Raw genomic sequence first — 17,119 nt, forward strand, 5'->3', positions numbered from 1 at the left:
AAAAAGGTCTCAAGCTTCTAGAATTTGGGTCTCTCTCTTAAAGAAGAAGAAGAGAAGAGAAGAGAAAGAGAGTTCTTTGCAAATACAAATCTAAATTGTGAAGGTTAGGAAAAGATTTATGACCCATATAGTTCTCCTTTCCATACCCAGGTTTTCTCTTAACACACTCATTCCTTAACATACATCAAGGCTCATATGTTGAGGCTCAAACTAACTAACATAACAAACATAAGCACGACATTACCACATAAATAATTAATTTACTTTAAGCACTTAATTTAAATTTAATTACATTTACTAATTAATTACAATCACTAAATCATGCAATATTAATATCATAGTGTTACAACAACCATGTGACAACCACGTCACATACATCAATTGTCATGTTATCAATAGAGGTTTCATGTAGATACATAAGTTAAAGTTTCATAGAGATGAGTTAACAACATGATTAATTTGTCATAATTTTTGTACGTTTAAAAATTAAATTTAAATTTTTCATCTTTTAGATTCTAATATGTCAATCTTATATATTTTTTGGGATCAAAATAAGTATTTATTAATAAATTTATTTTTTGTATCATAAATTAAAAATTATTTAAATTCCTCAAATTTCAAAAAATATATTTTTTATTCCTAAGGTAAAAAATGATGTTAACAAAAGTGGTGAAAAATGATTATGTGGTGTTATCAACATTTGATGTGTGTTTATTTTCAAATGTCTGCATCCCCTTTTGTTAATATCGTTTAACTCTAGTAACTAAACATATTTTTAAATTTTGAAAACAAGAAATAAATTTATAACAAATTTTGAAAACTAAGATACTACCTCGAAATCAATAAAAGATAATTATCTAATTCATCAAAATCAATAAAAGTAATTAGATTAATTAAATTTTTATAAATTTTAATTTTATTTCAAACTATCCATTACACTAATGATTTAAAGAAGTTGTAATTTTTTAGTAAAAGATATTTTTTTTAACCAATAAATATATGTATGTTTGTTGACAACTCAATAAATATACCACCTTCATGAGAAAATGAGTATATTATTAATAAATATCACAATTAATTAAGGCTAAACAAGAAATTAACAAAAATAAAATAATTTTATATTTCTTATCTTTAAAAAAATATTATCTTTTGTTTGTTGTATGTAAAATGGCAATACTAATAATAAGGTAAAGCAGAAATTCTAGCTGTCTGGCAACTAGTGTTATGCCAGTTCAGTTTTGTTGCCTTAAGAATTTGTGACTGACAGCAGTGCGCCATCTATTGCAATAAATGCTTTCCCATTCCCATTTCCCACACTTTGCACTTTTTGACTGTTACTTATTTTGGACTTTCACTGTCACTTTCCCGTGTACCTATCAAAGCGCGTCAACTACTTACAAAAACAGACAAAGGGCCCCTTAACCCTTATGTTTGGAAGAAAAACAGAAAATAAAAGGGAAAGGAAATTTTTTAATTTTTTAAAAATTAAGTTATTTAATTGAAGAAAAATAAGTAAGAAACAAAATCTAAAAAGAAAACTCAGATTTCAATTTTTACTTTTTACTTTAAGTTTTAAAATTCTTTATCCTTTTTATTTTCTTTTCTTCCCGCTTTATTTGGATAAGGAAAGAAATTAGATAAAAATAAAATAAGATTAAAAGAAATAAAAAAGAATAAACAATTTAAAAAATTTTGAATGGAGTAAAGAATAATAATAAACATGTTCATTACATATAATGCCATATATATTATTTTATTTTCTTGTTTTTAAGAAAATTATATTATAGCGTTGGCATTAAGGGATGCTTTATCTTGACTGTACCATGTTGAAATCGAAGAGCCTATCATATAAATGGATTGCCAACAAGTAGTTAACAATGCTAATCATAATCACCCAAATATTTCAAAATATGGGGGTTATTATTGATCAATGCTGTAATTTACTTCAACTTTTATCAAACCTTAAGGTTTTTTTTAGGAGATTAACAAATTTAGTTGCTCGTAGTCTTGCCGGTTGACAATTTTTCATGTTAATCACCGACTTTTTTTTAACCCTCCTGATTTTATTGCTCAATAAGTTGCTTTGGAAATAATGTAAGCATGTTGCTATAAAAATTATTATATCTTCCTCATCCTTCCATTTTAAGGTGTTTTATTTTATTTTCTTACCTATTTCTCATACCAAAAAGATTTTTTTTTAAAAATACTAATTATTGATTATTTCTCTCATGACCTTTTTTTTCCTACTAACTTGTCAAATCTTGAAGATAGCTCATCTAAATAAAAAGACACTATGACTTATTTTTTAGGGTCTTAGTTTTGTGAAACACCGGGTAAAAAGCAATTATATATAATTATAATTTTAGAGTATATTTTTAAAATCAGAATATTAACAAGATATTACAAATACAAAAATATTTTAAAATACTCAATGTAAAAAATAATTTTATATTATTATCTAATCACAACTTATTATATATAATAAATTTATTAATTTTATGATAATTGATAATTACTTTAAAATCATATTAACGATAATTTGTAACTGTAATTTTTTTAGATTATTAGTAACTTACTATTAAACTCAAAAAAAAATTAAAACATCACTTAAGATATTAGATTTTAGAGAAAATAAATAAATAATTTTTTTATGTAAAAAAAAAGTTTAAATAAATTGGATTATGACAAATCTTAAGACTATGTAAGCACTTATAAAAATATTTATTGAATTTCTATCAACAAGATCCTTAATGAAAATCGAACTATATTTTTTTGAAATATAAATTTTTTTTCTTATGGATTGAATCAATTTTTGTTGGCAAATAATATTATATATATATATATATATATATATATATATATATATATATGGAGTTTATAAAATTATTATATGATATTATCATATAATAAATAAGTTATCCTATAGGAATGATGATGAATTTTTTGAGAAAATTCTATAGCATTGATGATGAAAACAACTGCTGTAATTAAAAAAAAAAATAATCCTAACCCTGTACATCACTCATAATTAAATTTCTTCAAACAGGCTTAATATGCCAAAAAGAAAACAGGTTTAATTTCATTGTGGTGTTCAGTATTCTTTTTTGGTGTGAAATATGTGGCGTCTGATTAATAGTTGACACATTATCACATTTCACATCTCACTGCGTCACTTGGACGAGTGTTTTACTATTTCTTTCGTTTGGAAAAGAAAATGGAAAGAAAAAAAAAGAAGAATAAAAGAATACTTATAAAAGAAAACGAATAGAGAATAAATTTCAAGAGTCATTTAATATAAAATAAACATAAAAAGGAAACGAAATATTTTTCTTAAATAGATAAATTAATTATAATGACGAGTTGTAAATAAAAGAAAAATGTAAAAATATGTTAGTTTTTGTTGTATTAAAAATAATGTTTCTACTTTCTCCCCTTCTTCCGTTTTCTCATCTATTCATCCAATCCACGAATTTTTTTACAAAAATGAAAATTAAATATTTTTTATTTTCTTTTTATTGCCATACCAAACGAAAAAAGATAGGTTTTTTCTTCTTCTTTTTCTCAAGCTATATTTTTTTCTTTCTATTTTTATAACTAAAGTCTTGTTTGAATGAAATTTCCAAATACTTTTTTATAGAAAAATAAATTAAAAATAAAAATGAATGAAAAATTTCTTATAAATTAAAATTAGGTTATATAAAATAAATTTTAAAAAAGTTAAATGAAAGAATTTCTTTAAATTAAATTGTACATAAATTAATTTTTATTTAATTTATTTTATATTTTGATTTTATTTTATAATAAGTATTTATTGAAAAATTTAGTTAAATAGAAACTAAATATTAAATTAAAATATTAATTGTACCTGTTATTATAGATACAATACAAAACTCCATAGTCAGAGCCATTGCAAATGTTTTCTTTTGCCATTTTGTACAGATGCTTGTCTTTGACTCAAACTTGTCGCGATTCGGACTTAGAGACATTTCATATCATAATATTATGGACTGATAAAATATGGAGGATATGGCCAGCAAAATAACAATATTTAAAATAGGTTAAATTAGTCCATTAATTTATTTTTAATATACAATTAGATCTTGTAATTATTAAATGATTTAATTAGATTCTCTAATTATTTAAAATAATATAATTAGGTTATTTTAGTCAACTAAATATTAACATATAGAATCTAACGTGACATACTTAATTCACATTACCAATATTAATAAAATTTACTATTAATATTAATGATATTTATATTTAATTGATAAAAAAAATTAATTGAACTATTTTAGATAATTAAAAAACTCAACTAAATCATTTAATAATTAAATAACATAACCGAAACATTAAAAATAAATTAAAGGAACTATAGATTAATTTAATCATTAAATACATCGTCCCATCTGGTCTTCCACGTAACTGTCGGAAATTGATTATATATAAAAGAATTGTCGAAATTTGTAGTTATCAGTATGATACTGACGTATTTAATGCACACACCAACGAATTATCTTATAGGCTATACCCAATCTATTTTTTCCAGCAAAAGTATCATATTTTGAAAAATAAAATAAAATTGGGCATTGACTAGTAATGCCAATTGGGGACAGGCCAAATCGAGCACAGAAGTCTCAACATGTTTTCTCGGTAAACAAAAACTAAAGGATGGATTCTGATAAACTCATTTTTTTTTAGATCAGAAGTATCATTGAAATATTTGATGTAACTTATATAATTGTTGATAATTTTGTTACAGAAAAATAAAATTATTATAGATGACAAAATTTTTTGTAAGACCTATTTAGTGCGGTTGCATATTTAAAATTTAAAAACAAAATGGATGATTAAACCGAAAAAATCTCATGCAAGTTGATGTATATGTTTAGTGGTAATTTTACTTATTTATTATTGGGTTTTGTTAACATCCATATTATTTTTGAAATCAAATTTAAGACAAGTATAAAATCTGAACATAATTATGTAACGTTAAATTTAAATAGTAATATAAATCTGTTGACACCATTTTTTATTTTCACGGATAAAAAATTAAAAAGAGTTACCAGCAATATATAGAAAGGATCTATTTGGTAAACAATGAAAGAAAGCATTAATGGATGCAGGCATGGAAAGCGTGAGAAAGGATCCAATTGTGGCTAATGCTTGTCAGCACCAACCATGCAGGCATTAAGATCAAAGGGAGATCGAAGAGTACCAATCTCCATTTTTATTTTTCAGTCAAAATTGAAAATATTATTATAAATATAAGTTAAAATCCTCCCCATCAGGCTTAATTGCAATTGCAATTTGCAACACCCATGCAAGACCTAAAGAAAATCAATATCCATAATAGTTAGCATAATTATTATTAATTTTTATTTTTCAATCAAGTGATTTAGAATTCATATTTTAACTTTAAATATATAATAAATAGTAAATATTCATGTTATATAAATTTATGTTCTCCAACAAAAAATAATTATGATTTCATACAAACATCATAATAAAATAAAAACGTAAAGAAATTGACAACATGTTATTAGCATTATATGGTCCTTATAAAAGCTTGGAAAAGGTCTTAACTAATTCACCATCACCATCTCTACCAGTTAATTTCCATGTGTTGACTTTATCATTCAGAACAACTTGTATAAAATATTCATACCTTACCTACTACAGTTTTTTTGGTACTACGTGCCTTGAGTACATGCTTCATAAATTAAAAGAAAAGCCAATAAATATAGTATTTAGCATTCTGTTAAGTTTTTTTTATAAGCAATGTAATCTCCCTTCAACGGGATAAACCTATTTTTGGAGTAAAATAATACCTTAGTTATCACTCCATACCTAAGTCCGGAGATCAGACCCACGCGGTTAAAAGAGATCTAAATGTCAAACTACTTAATAACTTTGATGCATTCTGTTTATTCTTTTATTGGATAAATTCTTATAGTGACCATATTAAAATTAATAGATAAACAGAGTAAACTTAGTAGAATCAATAAGAATTTTGATATAATAAAAAATAAACTTAAATATATTTTTAGTCCTAATAAATTTTAAAATTTTGTTTTTGATTTCTAAAAAACAAATCAACTTTTTAATCTTTAATATTTTTTTTATTTTTTTGTCCCAAAGGCGTTATCTAAATGACTTTATTTTAGTTTTTAAAGCGCTATCTAAATAATTTAGGGATAAAAAGAATTGTACTAGAGACCAAAAAATTTTAAAAAATATTAGAAACCACCAAAAAAATTAAAAAATTTATCTGAGACAAAAACATATATTTAAGTCTTGTAAAAAACATAAAATAGCATTTAACATTTTTCTCTTTAATACTCATTTAATTACCTTTTTTTTATAAATGACTCCATCTAATAATAAAAAAAGTATTAGAAAAAGAACATTAAATAATATAGTATTAATGTATACTTTTTATTAATGCGTCAAACATTGAGAGTTTGTTTCCACTTTTCAGAATCGAGAGTGAAATCTCAAGAGCCAATATCTTGATTTATCAAACACACTTATGCATAAATCAACTCACATGAGATAACTATTAAGTCCATCAACAAATTGATATAAAATTATTTTAACTTAATCAATAATCTCAAATTTAATATTTTATCATGTAATTATGTAAATAATTTAAAAAAATTGAAATTCAAAATGTTCTCGCTATCCAATTCGAATTGGGTTGCTTCTTACAAAGATACACATGTTCTTTAAAAAATTATTCTGTTCCCAATATATCGTATGATGAAATTGACGTATTTTTCTTTAATTAAAATCATATGTATAGGATGAAATATATATATATATATATATATATATATATATATATATATATATATATATATATATATATATATATATATAATCAGATATTCATGAATAGATTATCAACAAAAAAAAGATTCTCATAAATTTTTACTTTAGAATTAAAAAATATTGAAATGAATATATTAAAAAAAAGAATTGTTAGTTAATTTAAACCCGACAATATCACTATAGTGTTGAGCTTAATTTGTAGCTAATTTATGGTTGTCATTTAAATTTTCTTCTTCTTCGGAGTCTTCCTATTAGAATTCAAAGAAAGACACTAAACTAACACTATTTCTTTGAAGTCACATTTCTTTTTGGTTGAAACTCTCGGTTCAATCCATCCTTCCAAACATGGATGAAATAGAGGTTCCTACCCTTTTCCTCTGCCCAATTTCTTTGCAGCTTATGAGTGACCCTGTCACAGTGTGCACAGGAATCACATACGACAGAGAAAACATAGAGAGATGGTTATTTTCATCATGCAAGAAGAACAAAACCTGCCCTGTCACTAGGCAATCACTTCCACACACAGATCTTACTCCAAACCACACTCTCCAACGTTTGATCCAAGCTTGGTGCACCAACAACAATAATGCCTGGTTTGGCATTGAAACCATAATTTCATCTCCAAAGCCAACCATTGACCAAACTCAAATTGTGAAACTCCTCATGGAAGCCAAGAAGTTCCCTGAAAAACAGCTCAAGTGTCTTAGAAGGCTTCAATCCATTGCCTTTGAAAGTGAAAGCAACAAAATCTATTTGGAGTCTGCAGGGGCAATAGATTTCTTGGCTTCAAGTGTTATGAGTGAAGCAGCTATAGAACTCTTGTTTCATCTAAACCCTTCTGAATCTCACCTAAAAAATTTGGTGAACAGTGAGGGGATTCAATTTATTGAGTCTTTGTTTCATGTCTTGAAGCATGGAAAGTGCCAATCTAGAGCTTATGCAACTGTGCTATTGAAGTCATCATTTGAAGTGGCTGGTCCAACCCAATTGAGCAATGTCACATCAGAGATGTTTGTGGAAATGTTTAGAGTGTTGAGGGATCAGATTTCACAAGAAGCTTCTAAGGCAGCATTGAAGCTTCTTGTGGAGTTGTGTTCATGGAGCAGGAACAGGATCAAAGCAGTTGAGGGTGGTGGTGTTCTAGCCCTCATTGAGCTACTTCTTGATGTGTCAGAAAGGAACATGTGAACTCCTGTTGATTGCTTTGGACAGGCTTTGTGGCTGTGCAGAAGGAAGAGAAGAATTGATGAACCATGGAGCTGGAGTGGCTGTTGTGGCCAAGAAAATTCTGAGGGTTTCTCATGTGGCAAGTGATAGAGGGGTCAAAATTTTGACCTCCATTTGTAGGCATTCAGCCACGCCTAGAGTCCTTAGTGAAATGCTGCTATTTGGGGCTGTGTCTAAGTTGTGTTTGGTGCTTCAAATGGAGGGTAGTTGCAACGCCAAGGAGAGGGCAAGGGAGACACTCAAATTGCACTCTATGGTTTGGAGGAACTCCACGTGTATTCCTTTCTCTTTGCTTGCATCCTATCCATGATCTTATGGATCATATAGGCTTTTCATATATAATCAAGGTGAAGGTATTAAAATTAAAATATCTTTGTCCATAATGTTTTCTAACTGTTTATTGTGGAATTATATACGAATGAATCTGTCAAGTATTGTGGATGAAAAATGAATCCCAATATCTATGTTTAATGTTTGTACATTATGCTCAAGAACTGTATTTTTAATAGCAAGCACTATGATTAATTAGTTTTCATTGGCTTGTCATTCATAGCTGTCATATGCAGTTTGTTTGAGCAACAAACCCTTGAGTGTGTAATAGTTTCAGAAAAAGCTCCAGATTGATTTTGGTTGGTAGTGCTGAGCTTTTTGCTGAACAGGATGCTTTCAAGTTTCAATGTTTGAAGTATTAGCTTACCTAATCCTCTCAGTAGAGATAAAGACAGAGGGCCATTGATGTAAGCTTAAAATCAATTTTGTTATTCGAGTTTAATTTTAATATACTATCAATATAAAAAAAGTTATAATATCTTGATTTAAAATTATGCTAAAATATTTATGTGATACCACTTTTTCTGTTTACCGGAAAAACCTTTTAGGGGAATTCCTTGGAATTTGAGAACTAGTTGAGTAGCAGGAGCCTATACATTAATTCTTTAGATAATCTTGGGAGTATTATATTAAATACTCCGGGCAGTATAATTATTATTTCTTTGTCCCAGTATTTAATGCATCAAGTTAATAATTTTTAATTATAACATAAACTTATATTGGGTTATACTGTAAAAATTCTTACAGTCAGTGTAATTCAATAAAATTCTTATTATTCATACACTTGAAATTCCACAAATAAAAAAAATCAGTAGTCAAGGTGTATCATTTAATATTAAGCTAGCAATTTATTTAAGTTTATCAATAACAAATTTAATCTAAAATACCATTGGCATAGAATACCATACGTAAAAGAAAAGAAAACAGTTTGTATTAATTTTGAAGTAAAACAGTATACACTAATACTGTTATATGACCATCTTTCATTAATTAAAGCTGCTGAGTCTAGCAGTTTACGTATCAGGGAGGACAAATGTGATCACCAAATTAGGAATGTATATGCTGCCCATTTTCTTCCGCGGCAAAAAGGGTCTGCTTTGTAATTGATGTGTATAGGCCACTTGTTTTTGTAGCTGCTACAAGCCTGTGGTCAAATAGGCATCAACTACTAAATAATGGACATTGGTTTATTTAGCACATTTTAGTCGATTATTAATGGTCCTTTGTAGGTAACATCCTAGAATGCTTGTATGTATGATAATGGTTTTTAAAAAATTGTTTTAAAAAAGCTACAATTCTAAAATGGTTTGTAAGGAAATAACTGTTTTAGAATATGTTTTTTTTAATTAAAATAAATTGAGAATTTTAAGGCGATTTTTTTCTAAAACTGTTATAGAATGCAGATATTCTAAGACGGTTTTTAAAAGAACTGTCTTAAAATATTTTTTTAACAAAAAAATTGAAAAATAAATTAAGGATTCTAAGACGATTTTTGTAAAAACCGTCTTAGAATATAGATATTCTAAGATGATTTTCTAAAGAACTATCTTTAAATGTTTTTTTTAAATTAAAACAATGAATTTGAGAATATTTTGAGTCAAGCACCAAAGAGAAGCGAGAATGTCCATTATTTAACCATCATGCACGTGGATCATTTTTCTCTTTCATTACCCACAAAGATTATATATGCTTGCTAATGAGTACAAAATACATTAGAGATTATCAATTAAATTATAAGTGTGTCTTCTATTTCAAATCAAGTAACAAATAAATTAACCATAAGATGGAATAGGTAACCAAGAATGGAAGATCAAAATACCTTAAAAACACAACCAAAGCCACCTTCACCAATTTTATTCGTTGCATCAAAGTTTTTGGTTGTTGCTTTGATTTGTTTTAGTGTAAATAATCCCGTCTGCAGACCTATGCCCCTGAGCTCTGAAAAAAAAATCAAAATTTGGATTCAACAACAAAGTTTATAACTTTCTCTACAATATTTGTCACATAGTTCAGTTCATTTCTATCTAGCATATAAATATATAGGGTGTGTAGGTATACTCTCCTATGTTCTCTTAAAGCCTTATCTTTCTGACAAATATTATATAGAAGTAAATTATTGCGCTTCAGTTTTATGACATTTGAATAAAATTTGTAGAAATATTTATTTAATACAAATTGTTGAAGAATCTCAAGCAAATAGTGAAGGATATAGAAAAGATGTTGTGCTGGAAACAAATGGAAATTTTTATTCTAAGTAAAAGAATTGGAAGAACTTAGTGGCATATTCCATACCTTTATACGCTGGATCTTTGCCTCCTAACCATCCCACCTCCTCATGAGAACCAGTACCAGAAGAGCAACCACTAAAACACCAACTACTATGTCGATGGCCAACATGACATAAGTTCTTTTGCCATCCCCTGATGGAGGTTTAAAATTTGTGCAAGGGAAAAGTATTATTTACTTTTAGCTTTTGCATAAATGAAGAACAAAACTAATACAATTGGATCGGATAAATGGTAATCTAGTGGAGGTCTTGTAGAGGTAGACTTAAATGGTAATCTTTCCCTTTTCCTACATTTTTTAAAATTCATAATGCAGTCTTATCAAGTCAGATAAAACACTAACACTCATATGCAGGATATGTGACTTACTAGGGTTAACTGAAATAGCAGATACAAGAGGTCCATAAACTCCTCTTGTGGGTATGCCAGTGGTTCCTTTTCCAGCCCAATAGAAGTGAATCTCCATAAACTCAGTGCAAATGAATTATTTAGCATCATTAGAAAATCAGCCAAGTACTAATTGTTACCTAGATATAGACTTCAAATACTCGCCTTCCAAGACTGTAAAGTGACCTATCATTGATGAAAATAATCTCAGCAAAGTGAATCTTAACTGTGTAATTTCCATTTATTAGGTAGAGGCCATAGTATGTGAGAGAAAGGGGAGAAACACACACTGTTGTGTATAATTATGAATTGAGTGCAGAGACTTTAAGTCTAGAAGTATTGGCCACAACATATGGATCAAAGTCAATATCATTGTCTATAAAGTTTCCAGTGCAACTAAGAGCCCAATCTTGGTCGGAGTAATATAACATTGCAACACTTTTTTTCAAATTGTAATGGTCTAATGGTAAAGATAGACAACAACATAGAAAGGTAAAATTCGCAAAGAACACAACATAATTAGTATTTGAATTTTTTAAGATTTTAGTTCAATTACATGAATTTATTCAATAAAATGTCATTACAATCATTCAATGGTTGTAATAAAAAAGAATATCGAATTATCTTCTAGTTTTAAGTTTCTTAGAATTAGTCAATCTATTTATTTCAATTAATTAGAAGAGGCAAAAATTAGTCTTAACCCCTTAAGAAAAACAATTATATTCTTGTTTTTTTTCCTAATGGACATTTATCCTTCTTACTTTATTTTGTTTTATATGAATTTATGTACAACTATGAGCTTAAGATTGTTAGCAAAGAAGTAGGCAGTGAACTTTTGCATAAATAGAATCATAAGCAAAATCATGTTATATGACTATCTTAAAATTTTCTTTTTGATATGAAATCATGTTGAGTTCAGAGTTTCTCATTAACTTATTTAACTTAATTTCAGGTCATAGAATTTGAGTCAATATTTAAACCAGCCTATCAGATCATAAAAGTAATTTAAAACTTGTAGTATGGTCACATACTTACATTTGCTAACTAAAGATGGGCATGGAAAGTTCCTTTTTAAGCATGAATGAATCTTATTTCTGCAACAAAAAGAGAAATTTAAGGTTATATTCTAGGGCTACTAGCAAAAACCAAATTTTACAGAAAATATTCCAAACACAACAACTTACTATGTATTTACAAAAGAAGAGTAGCTCTCAACAAGGTTTCTAGGAAAAAAATGTTTCAGGGATAACTGATGACTAATTCAGGACAACTTTTACTCAAAGCTTAAATAAAACTTCACATGCTCCCACGTGGCCATTCATTTGGACTTGAGCTATCCCAGAAGAAGTTATTGTCAGAGATATCACTGTGACCAAAATATATTATAAAAGATGTTAATCTTGTCAAGACAAAAATGCTAGAATACTAATTTTCAACCAACATAACCAAAATTCTGCATATAGTGATAAGCTTTACTATGCCTCCAACACCTGATGTGTACTTTGCAAAACCAAGTATAAGCGATTCTGCATATCCATGTTCAACTTGTAATTGAACCTTCTGTATGCTATGGAGAAAGAAAATTTAAATGTGACTGCAATAGGTATATGATGTTCCTTTTATATGCTTCTCTAAGAATATGATTAAAGTCCTTGTATGTTGTTGATTGCTTTAAATAATTACAAAGTAAAGTGTTGATTGCTTGTAATTGTGTCTTGACTAGTGTGAAGTTGTCTCTTTAACACAGACTACCAGAAGAACAAAAAGTAAAATTTTAAAATTATAGGGATTTAAATTGTTTCTAACAGGTCAAAATGACCTACTATTACAGGACAAAATGACAGCATCATAATTTTAAATAAATGAAGTCTCAAGTTCTTGTTTCATTATTGTTATTATACATAAAAAAATTAAATAAATGTATATAATAAATTCTAGAAGGTAGAGAGTATAAACGAGGCAACCCAACTACAAGGATCAAGGAATACATAATGTTTAAAAGTAAAAGTAAACCTTTAACTTTATTTATTCTAGCTTTTAAATAATTAAGCAAGGCATATGTGCTGATCAAAATATATTCCTTTCCATGATATAAGGAGACATTAATAATAATTGTTCCATGATCACTACTAGTGGTGAGTAATCATATTTAGTAGCTATGAGAGAGCAACACATAGGGAGAAAGAAATTAAAGATGACAAGGCACTTTGTAGCCTTAATTGAGAAAATGAAAAGGCCATATATTTTGACATATCAGATGCAACATTCTTTAGATCATCTCGTAGCTCAATTGCATGCTCCACAAGTGCTTTTTTTTTTTAAAGAAGCAAGAACAAGGAAAAATCACACAACTATTGCATATTACATTGGATGATGAGAGAAATGATTTCAACAACCAACCCAAAAAGGCTATGGTAAAGGGTACACCCAAACAGAAAGTTGGTTGATACAAAATAAGAGGTATAATTACACTTCACTAACCAGATTTAAGTAGATTCGATATTATAAATTCATTTTCCTTAATTGTTGCATTTGCTTGTGTGTGCTTTTCCTCAAGATCAAATAATGACGGCTCAATTTCTTCAAGACTTTTCTAAGATAGCATATGTCATGAATAAATTTCATTCATGAACTAGGTCAGATGTTCAAAATAAATAAAAACAATTAGGTACAACCACCTATTAAGAACTTTTTTTACCTCAGTTTTGTCAAGTTTATCACTTAACTCAACAGTCAAAAGTTGCTGACATTTGTAGAGTTCTTGAAGTTCCATCAATTGTTGCTCAAAGTTATGGGATGCATTTCAATATACAAGTGATTATAACTATATTGAAATAATTTATGATGGAAAATACCTTATCCTTAGACTCTGCTTCTAGTTTCATGTGTTCTATCTTTTCAACCATGGCCTATAGAACATACAAATTTAGCAATCGTAATGTCTCAAGAATAATTGTATTCCCAATTCATATAATGATACAGTTAGAGAAACCTTTTTCTTAGCTTCTTTATGAAGATAACGATCTCGCTATATATAAATTTTGTTTTTCTCTCTTGCAACATACACCTCTACAAACCACATACGTAAAAAAATTCAACATTTCAACACTGAACTGTGAAAGGAAAAATAGTTTATTAACATGGTGTTATTTTCTTTTAGAATACAAAAGCATTGAACAACCTTGCTTCAGTCTATCAATTTCAGAATACAAATCCTTTATGAGTGTAGATTTCATCATCTTCTCGAGTGCAAAACTAGGTTTACCTCATGCTCTCGAGTGCAACCTTCTGTAATCCATGGTCAGGATCTTGAACCCTCTTCACGTATAACTCCACCTGTTGCTTCAAAGCCAAATCCTTATTTGACTTCATAAATTTCCACAGACACAACCAATTTTTCGAGCCTCGAAAAGCTTACTAGAAATTTGAGTTTTGGAACGAGTGAAAATTTGAAGCAAGGGTTTTGGACTCACCATATCTTCATTTTCAACCTTCTTCTTGGTAACGATGTCATCTTTGGCAGCATTAGTGTTGGCGCTGTCGGTGAAATTAGGATCAGGCACCTTCGAAGAAATTGGAAACCCTAAAAGTGAGAAACAAAAGGGGATTAAACAATACGATGAAAGTTAAAAGAAAATCTCGCGAGTAGAAGAAAGTGTTGCTGGTGCCAGATATAAGAAAACTAAGGGAAGAAGAATATACTTTGGGAGAACTTAGAGAAAACTCATTCGTGTCATGGTCCACGACGAAGAAGAGGCAAAGAAGTGCGAACAAGAGAAGGAAGGCACTCACCGAGATCGTTGATGGAGAGGTGGCCTTGGTCCCTCTTGCGACGGCTTGGGAACCCTAGAGGGGGAGTCGAAGAGCAAGAGTTAGAGACAAAATACACCGAGCGTGAGAGAGTATAAGGAAATATTAAAAACAATGGAAAACCTTCTTAGACAGTTTTTGACAGCCTTCTAAGACGGTTTTCGTAAAACTGTCGTAGAATGGTTATATTTATTTACAAAATTACCACCGCGTCACATTCTAAGACGGTTCCACATAACCGTCTTAGAATGTGTGTAATAAAATACAATTTTTCTAGTAGTGATGCCTCCATTGTAATGCTATTATTGCATATTCAATTATTAGGTGTTCCTCCATCTTTAATTGGAGAGACTTTAGATTTAGATTATCAAATTAGAGTAAGTGAATGGATTTATAATTAATATAAGATCCAGAATTAAATTTACTTGTACAAAGTAAATATCAACTAGTTAGAATTGTTAACTTAATTATTGTTCTCTCCTATTAAAATATTAATTATTTAAGGTTTTCCTTCAATAACTACTGAGTATTAAGTTCATCAAATGTTGTTTTAATTAAAAGCAAATATAATATTGTATTATTTTTTTAATTGCATTCGGTATTATAGGTTAAATATCATCAAACACGTGAATCGATTGGAATCTTAATTATGAAGTTGTGTTGAATACTTAAAAAGAAAGATTTGTCATCCATAATGATTCCATATGACATGGACAACATTGCTTCCAAAGGATGTACTTGTGGTCTAGACCAATTTTTTATATATTAAATCATCTCTATTTCATCAACCCTCTTACTCATATACATATAAAGAAAATACCTAGAAATAATTATAAAATTAAAAAACAATAAATATTTTTTTCTATCTTTCTAAAGTGTGATATTTGAAATAAAAAATATACCTTTTATTATTTTCAAAGAATAAGGATGATCTTCAATAATGGAGGATACTTGTGATCTACATAAATAATAATAATAAACTAAATTGTTATTTAAGAAATACTTACATTATCCTCCTCTTTGATTTTAAAAATTGTACATCTTCACCAGGCGAAATTAATTAGAAATTAATTAATTCTAATGTAAACAAACTTTTTAGTTTTTCTTCTTCTTATCTTCATAATAGGTAATTTTAACATCTATTATCTGTGTGAGACTCTAGAAGATAAAACAATGATTTTGAGTGAAATTCTAAAGTTGATTAGGGGGGAGCATTTTGAAAAATTTCTAAACGAACAATCTCAATAAAATTTTTAATTTTTTTATTTTATTTTATTATGTTCAATACTCCATGCGTAGAGTACATTGTACATACAGAAATGACTATAAAAGAGTCTCGTATTCATATTAATAGCTACTTTAGGAGGTAGTCTTCCTTTAATTCATATTCTAAAGTCTCAACAATAAGATGTTAAACTTTTTGTTTTATCATTATAAGATGTTAAAATTAGTTACTAGTTAGGCTGTCCATGAATTGGTTATTTTTAATTTTAAGAGAAAAATCTGAACTAGCTAAAGAAATTAGTTTAATTTTATAATTTTTCTAATGACCCAAATCAACCTCAAATATAATGGGGTAATTTAATTCAGTTCGTTGAGTTGTTCCAAGCTTGTGGGGGGAGAAAAACCTTGAATGAGAGTGATGCACATGATCAAACTTGTGACAGATCAATAAACTTAATGAAGTCAACTCTTTATCTCAACTTTCCCATCAACATAATAAATTGATAAACAAGATGATTGAGCTTCCTTTGTAGAATGAATGGCCAGAATGGAGTCAACAGAGGAGAACTCGTACCCGAAGCCACATACATATGTTGCAACTAAATTCAACCAAAAGGGCAAATGAAAACATATAGTCAAATAATTTACGTTTGACCAAACTCCACATGACACATGTAGCAATTGTTGGATGTGAACACGATGCAACTCATCAATGGAGAGAGGGCATTTATATCCTGCACTCTTAATAATACATTTTGAAATGGACTTTCTAAAATGCATTAAGAAGGTACAAAATATAATAGTGGGAGTGCAGGATGCAATAGTTGGAAAGAGGAGTAAAGGAAGAATGGCTTAGGCATAGAATAGTTTGGGTCAAGGACGAGAGGGCTATGAGGTCTATAAAAAAATGCGCAGGTTGGATAACGGGTCATTAGGTTTCTAACCGAGTGATTAGTTTTATATATCATAAATATAATAATAAAATATTTTAAATATCAAATATTTCATTTGTATGCTGCTAT

The 17,119-nt window shown here is 28.4% G+C and overlaps 1 pseudogene; it reads left to right on the forward strand.

The window, feature by feature from the left end:
- Window positions 1-7,092: 7,092 nt before the first annotated feature.
- LOC100816994 (E3 ubiquitin-protein ligase PUB23-like) lies at window positions 7,093-8,805 on the forward strand (annotated as a pseudogene).
- Window positions 8,806-17,119: the final 8,314 nt, after the last annotated feature.

This window comes from Glycine max, chromosome 12 (genome assembly GCF_000004515.6).
Source record: "Glycine max cultivar Williams 82 chromosome 12, Glycine_max_v4.0, whole genome shotgun sequence".
NCBI lineage: Eukaryota > Viridiplantae > Streptophyta > Magnoliopsida > Fabales > Fabaceae > Glycine > Glycine max.